This window comes from Chiloscyllium plagiosum, chromosome 18 (assembly GCF_004010195.1).
Source record: "Chiloscyllium plagiosum isolate BGI_BamShark_2017 chromosome 18, ASM401019v2, whole genome shotgun sequence".
NCBI classification, from domain to species: Eukaryota; Metazoa; Chordata; class Chondrichthyes; order Orectolobiformes; family Hemiscylliidae; genus Chiloscyllium; species Chiloscyllium plagiosum.
This window is the reverse complement of record NC_057727.1, coordinates 21,354,086-21,361,248: the sequence shown is the minus strand read 5'-3', so window position 1 is coordinate 21,361,248 and position 7,163 is coordinate 21,354,086.

Below are 7,163 nucleotides of genomic sequence, written 5' to 3'. Positions count from 1 at the left end.
ACTCATGAACACCCTTCTTCAGTTCAGAAACATGCATCATGGTGCAGCCTCGAAGGCAGATAGCTACGTTGTCACATATTGAGTCTTGTGTCACAAGTGCACAGGACCAGCTGCTGGATATGGACAGCAGCAGAGAGACTCAATCGGGCCAATCTCTGTCCAGTCTGAGGAGGACATTGACCAATAAGAATATTCCAGAGCAGAAAAAGGTGTGAGGATCTGTTGGGCTGTTGCACCTCAGGAAAGAGACTGGAAGAGTTCACTTCATGCTTAGGTCTACCCTTCTGAGTGATTTCTTACTCTGAGCAACGGGCACTGTAAACAATGAAGACATGCTAACCCTCACCTAATGGCCTGCACTTTCAGACTGCTAGGTTAGATAGAGTAAAGGAAAATCTCAAATTTAGCTGGTCAGCATCTTACTGAAGCTCAGCAAAGTGCCTTCAGATTTTGGTTAACATGGAAATGCAAGAAGGATTTGAGAAGTAAGATAAAGTGAGTTGGCATGGCACTGGGGTCTCCCACCCTCCCTCCACATTGTATCTGTTCTCTCCCCAAGAGGCTCCCACACTAACTCCTGACATGACAGCAGGGCCTACCACGACCTGGGTGCAGACAAGGTCATGTTTTGTGGGTTTGTTATTGTCTCCAAAACCCCAGAAAGAATCCATCGTAAGCACTTAAGCAGTTAGAGCAGAAAAACAATAACTGGAGCAAACCCACAGGAGGTGGCAACAGGTAAGGGTAACAGGAAAAGAAAGTGAAAGAATTTGTAATTACATCAGGGTGTTTAACACATACTAAACTTTTATGATCAAAGCTCATGCATTATAAACTTAACATCAAAGTTCCATTGTTCAACATCTTTATTGGTGCCTGTAGCCTATGAAATGGCCTTCAGTCTTGACAAACCTCTATGAGGAGTGCAGATGATGAGCAATGGTCAGTGAGAAGAACGGTTGTTATGAGGAGTACAGAAGATGAGCAATGGTGGTCAGTGAGAGGAATGGTTTGTTGATTATGAGGCTCCACTGTGCTGAAGGCTGGGTCAGGGCACAGTCAGCTCACAATTGGCCCGCCAGATGTCAGCATTATTGTAGATTAGCTGACATGTGCTGGAATGATTGATTGAAAGAAGAACATGCAAACTGCTGCCTCACCAGAAAGATATGTTTGTGGATTTGTACTGCTTTCAATCTCATTGGCTGTATTCGCTGCTTACGATGTGGCCTCCTGTACAATGGTGAGACCAAACACAAACTGGGTGACTGCTTTGCGAATCACCTCAGCTCTGTTCATAAAAATGACCCAACCTGCTAGTTACTTATCATTTCAATAAACCATCCTGGTCCCATGCTAACGTTTCTGTGCTGGCCTGCTATAGCATCCCAATGAAACACAACGCAAGGTAATGGACCAACACCTCATTTTCTATTTAGGTTCTTTACAGTACAAAAAGGACATTACATTTGGGATAGGGACATGAATAGGAGAAAGTGAGGACTGCAGATGCTGGAGATCAGAGTCGAAAGTGTGTTGCTGGGAAAGCACAGCAGGTCAGGCAGCAGCCGAGGAGCAGATGAATCGACATTTTGGGCATAAGCTCTTCCACATCTGTCAGAAATGTACCTGTACCTCTACCAATGGCATCTACTGCATCCGTTGCATCCGATGTGGTCTCCTCTACATTGGGGAAACAGGACGCCTTCTTGTGGATCATTTCAGAGAACATCTCTGGGACACCCTCACCCACCAACCCTACCGCCCCATGGTTGAACACTTCAACTCCCCCTCCCTCTCCATCAAGGACATGCAGGTCCTGGGCCTCCTCCACCGCCAAACCGTTACCACTCAATGCCTGGAGGAAGAAAGCCTCATATTCCCCCTCAGGACCCTGCAACCACACGGGATAAATGTGGATTTCACAGCTTCCTCATTTCCCCTTCCCCACAGTATCCCAATACCAAACCTCCAATTTGACACCGCCCTCCAGAGCTGTCCATCACTGTACCCTCTGACTTATCACCTTCTCCCTCAACTTCATCCACCTATTGCTTTCACAGCTACCTCCTCCAAACCCCAATCCCCTCCCATTTATCTCTCAGCCCCCTGCCCACAAGCCTCAATCCTGATGAAGTGTTTATGCCTGAAACGTCGATTCCCTGTGCTCCTTGGATGCTGCTTGACCTGCTGTGCTTTCCCAGCTCCACACTCAGGGACATGAATAGGACCAGTTTAGAGGGATGGGGGCCAAATGTAGGCAAATAGGACTAGTTCAGTGTTGAATACCTGTTTAGCATGGATGTGTTGGACGGAATGGTCTGATTCCATGATGTATAATTCCATGACTCTATCTAGAACACAACGTTCAATTCAACAATTTCACAGCATAACTCTGTCCTTGATTTTGATGGCACTCTCTCCCCCATTCATCTGGTTGACCTTGTTCACAACCCATTTTCTCCTTTTCATCATTTTCACTATTTTAGATCTGTATCACTCCTTTACCACCATCTGCCCTCCATTTTTCTTTGAATCTGGGCATCCTCACCACTGTTCCATTCCCTCCTCCTCCCTCTTTATCCAGAGTATAAACACCACCAGTTTCCAGACACTTTCAGCTCTGAAGAAGAGTCAAAACATTAACTCTATTTCTCTCGACACAGATGCTGCTGGGCCTGCTGAGTTTCTCCTGCACTTCCTTTCTTATTTCAGACTTCCAGCATAAGCATTATTTTGCTTTTATGCATGATAAGTCTGTCGGAATCAAAATCAAACTTTCATGAGGCAATGGAGTTCAGATCTGTATCTCTTGTATTAGTTAACACTTGAATGATAAGCTCAGATATTATAAGAGTAAAAAATTGTCTGTGGATTTTCTTGCTTACAAGTAAATAGCAAAGAGAGGCATGGGAATGCATAAAGGAATTATATTTCATTTGAGTTTTCCAACAGCAGAGTAAAGAGAAGACAACAGATTCATAAGAGCAGAACCTGGAAAGCTTGCTATCTCTTTCCCTAGTTCCTTCTCAACCTCTTGAAAACAATCCCCATTTAAAAATAACCATACACTGAGTTTTCAAAGATATCTTTGCTGCTGCTGAGGATACAAGTCAGCAGTTAAACAACTGTGGTCACAGGTTAAAATCCAGCACTTCAAGAACTCTGAAAACTTCAAATTGTGTGGCTTTTACTCTTCCTGATGTGGAGGTGCTGGTGTTGGACTGGAGTGGACAAAGTTATAAAGTTTCGAAGTACAAGCATTTGGAGCGCTGCTCCTTCATCAGGCAGCTACCTGAAGAAGGAGCAGCAGTCTGAAAGCTTGTCCTTTCAAATAAACCTGTTAGACTATAACCTGGTTGTGTGATTTTTAACTTTTCTCTTCCTGACTGTACCAGTCACTGTCTCCTTAAAACCGTAGACTTGTTATTGTGTGGATGCGTGATGTCACAGTTTATTGATTTTCTTGAGATTAGCGGGTAATAAATACATCTTCAAATCAAGAAATTGGCTTCTTGGTTTTAACAAATATGACATTTTAATTGAAGTATAATAGCTGTTTACTAAAAAAGACATAAAAATATTTGTTGTGACCGACCAAGCGGGAGTTCAAAAGAGGTGGGGAGCAAATTATTGCACCTCATATCATTGTAAAATGGGTATATTCAGTTCTGGAAACGAAGGGAAGAAATTAATGAGAAATAGGAAAGATGTTGCATTGACATAATGTTTAAAAACATTCCCCAAAGTTTTTTATAATCAATGGATTACTGTCGTGGAAGCAAAATTAAGTCACCTATGGCTCTTCTCAAGGCAAAGGTGAGGACTGCAGATGCTGGAAATCAGAGTCTAGATTAGAGTGGTGCTAAAAACGCAGAGCAGGTCAGGCAGCATCTGAAGAGTGGGATGAAGGGCTTTTGCCCAAAATGTCGATTTTCCTGCTCCTCGGATGCTGCCTGACCTGCTGTGCTTTTCCAGCACCACTCTAATCTAGACTCTGACTTCCACCATCGGCAGTCCTCACTTTTGCCTAGTTGATTTTAACCTTACTGCGAATCCGCTTGCAAGGATGCCTACCTTGAAGAAGTTCTCCTCCTCTCTCCACAAGAATATCAGTGAGTCTCTCTCTCACTGCAACCCCCAGGTCATCTCCTCTGACCTGAAGAAGTTCAATCTTGATGAAGGACTTTTGCCCAAAACATCGATTTTCCGGCCCCTTGGATGCTGCCTGACCTGCTGTGCTTTTCCAGCACCACTCAAATCTAGACTATGGCTCTTCTCAACTCCAGAGATTACAGGTCTAGTCTGTCAAACCCCACGGTGGCTCAGTAGTTAGCACTGCAGCCTCACAGCACCAGGATCCCAGGTTCGATTCCAGCCTTGGGCAACTGTCTGGGTGGAATTTGCACATTCTCCCCGTGTCTGCGTGGGTTTCCTCAGGATGCTCCGGTTTCCTCCTACAGTCCAAAGATGTGCAGATCAGATGAATTGGCCATGTTAAATTGCCTGTAGTGTTAGGTGTGGACTGGTTGGGCCGAAGGGTCTGTTTCCACACTGTACGGAATCTAATCTAAAAACCTTTCCTCACAAGGCAATTCACTCATTCCAAGTGTTAGTCCAATAAACTAATTCTCTGACCTACTTCCAATACATTCAAACCCATCCACAAGTACAGTGAAGCATCATCTCCCTATTCTTCCATTCTACTGTATTAAAACAGAATGTTCTCGGAGATTTCCTGATTACTTGCTGTCCCTGCAAACTAACATGTACAAGAAAAAAACAGATCCTTCTGCACCTCAGAGCTCTGCAAACCATTTTGATGGTCTGCTGTATTCTCCTTTTGGAAAAATTGACATTTTCATACCTTCCCACATTATACATCATTTGATCTTGGTCCATTCACATAACATATGCATATCCATTTGTAGACTCCTTATGTTCTTTTACAACCCACTTTCCTACCTACCTTTGTGTCATCAGGAAGATTAGATGGCATACCTTTCGGCCCATCATTCAAATCATTGTTAACAATTGTAAAGGGTTGAGGCCTGAGCACTAACCTCTGTGGAAGATCACTCATGACACCCCAGCAGCCTGAAAGTCAGGTCTTTATTCCTGTTGGAGAAAGTGAGGACTGCAGATGCTGGAGATCAGAGCTGAAAATGTGTTGCTGGAAAAGCGCAGCAGGTCAGGCAGCATCCAAGGAACAGGAGAATCGACGTTTCGGGCATAAGCCCTTCTTCAGTTTCCTGAAGAAGGGCTTATACCCGAAACGTCGATTCTCCTGTTCCTTGGATGCTGCCTGACCTGCTGCGCTTTTCCAGCAACACATTTTCAGCTCTTTATTCCTGTTGTCTGTTTCCTGTTAGCCAGCCAATCGTCTATCCATGTCAATATGTTACCTTCTGAACCAGGAGCTTGTATTTTCCACTATAGGCTTTGATGTGGCACCTCATCATATGTCTTCGGAAAATCTAAATCCAATATCTTCAATGGTTTCCATTTATCTACAGCACGTGTTACTTAGAGTCATAGAGTCATAGAGATGTACAGCATGGAAACAGAACCTTCGGTCCAACCCGTCCATGCCGATCAGGTATCCCAAACCAATCTAGTCCCACCTGCCAGCACCCAGCCCATATCCCTCCAAACCCTTCCTATTCATATAGCCATCCAAATGCCTCTTAAATGTTGCAATTGTACCAGCCTCCACCACATCCTCTGGCAGCTCATTCCATACATGTACCATCCTCTGTGTGAAAAGGTTGCCCTTTAGGTCCCTTTTTATCTTTCCCCTCTCACCTTAAACCTATGCCCTCTAGTTCTGGACTCCCTGACCCCAGGGAAAAGACTTTGTCTACTTATCCTATCCATGCCCCTCATAATTTTGTAAACCTCTATAAGGTCATCCCTCAGCCTCCGACGTTCCAGGGAAAACAGCCCCAGCCTATTCAGCCTCTCCCTATAGCTCAAATCCTCCAACCCTGGCAACATCCTTGTCAATCTTTTCTGAACCCTTTCAAGTTTCACAACATCTTTACGATAGGAAGGAGACCAGAATTGCACGCAATATTCTAACAGTGGCCTAACCAATGTCCTATACAGCCGCAACATGACCTCCCAACTCCTGCACTCAATACTCTGACCAATAAAAGAAAGCATACCAAACGCCCTTTTCACTATCCTATCTACCTGCGACTCCACTTTCAAGGAGCTATGAACCTGCACTCCAAGGTCTCTTTGTTCAGCAGCATTCTCTAGGACCTTACCATTAAGTGTATAAGTCCTGCTAAGATTTGCTTTCCCAAAATGCAGCATTTATCTGAATTAAACACCATCTGCCACTTCTCGGACCATTGGCCCATTTGATCAAGATCCTGTTGCAATCTAAGGTAACCTTCTTCGCTGTCCACTACAATTTTAGTGTCATCTGCAAACTTACTAACTATACCTCTTATGCTCGCATCCAAATCATTTATATTAATGACAAAAAGTAGAGGACCCAGCATTGATCATTGTGGCACCCCACTGGTCACAGGCCTCCAGTCTGAAAAACAACCCTCCATCACCAACCTCTGTCTTTTACCTTTGAGCCAGTTCTGTATCCAAATGGCTAGTTCTCCCTGTATGCCGTGAGATCTAACCTTGCAAATCAGTCTCCCATGGGGAACCTTATTAAACGCCTTACTGAAGTCCATATAGATCACATCTACTGCTCTGCCCTCATCAATCCTCTTTGTTACTTCTTCAAAAAACTCAATCAAGTTTGTGAGACGTGATTTCCCCCACACAATGCCATGATGTCTATCCCTAATCAGTCCTTGCCTTTCCAAATACATGTATATCTTGTCCCTCAGGATTCCCTCCAACAACTTGCCCACCACCGAGGTCAGGCTCACTGGTCTTGTCCTTACTACCCTTCTTAAAGAGTGGCACCACGTTAGCCAACTTCCAGTCGTCCGACTCCTCACCTATGACTAATTAATGATACAAATATCTCAGCCAGAGGTCCAGCAATCACTTCTCTAGCTTCCCACAGAGTTCTAGGGTACACCTGATCAGATCCTGGGGATTTATCCACCTTTATGTGTTTCAAGACATCTAGCACTTCCTCCTCTGTAATCTGGACATTTTGCAAGGTGTCACCATCTATTTTGCTA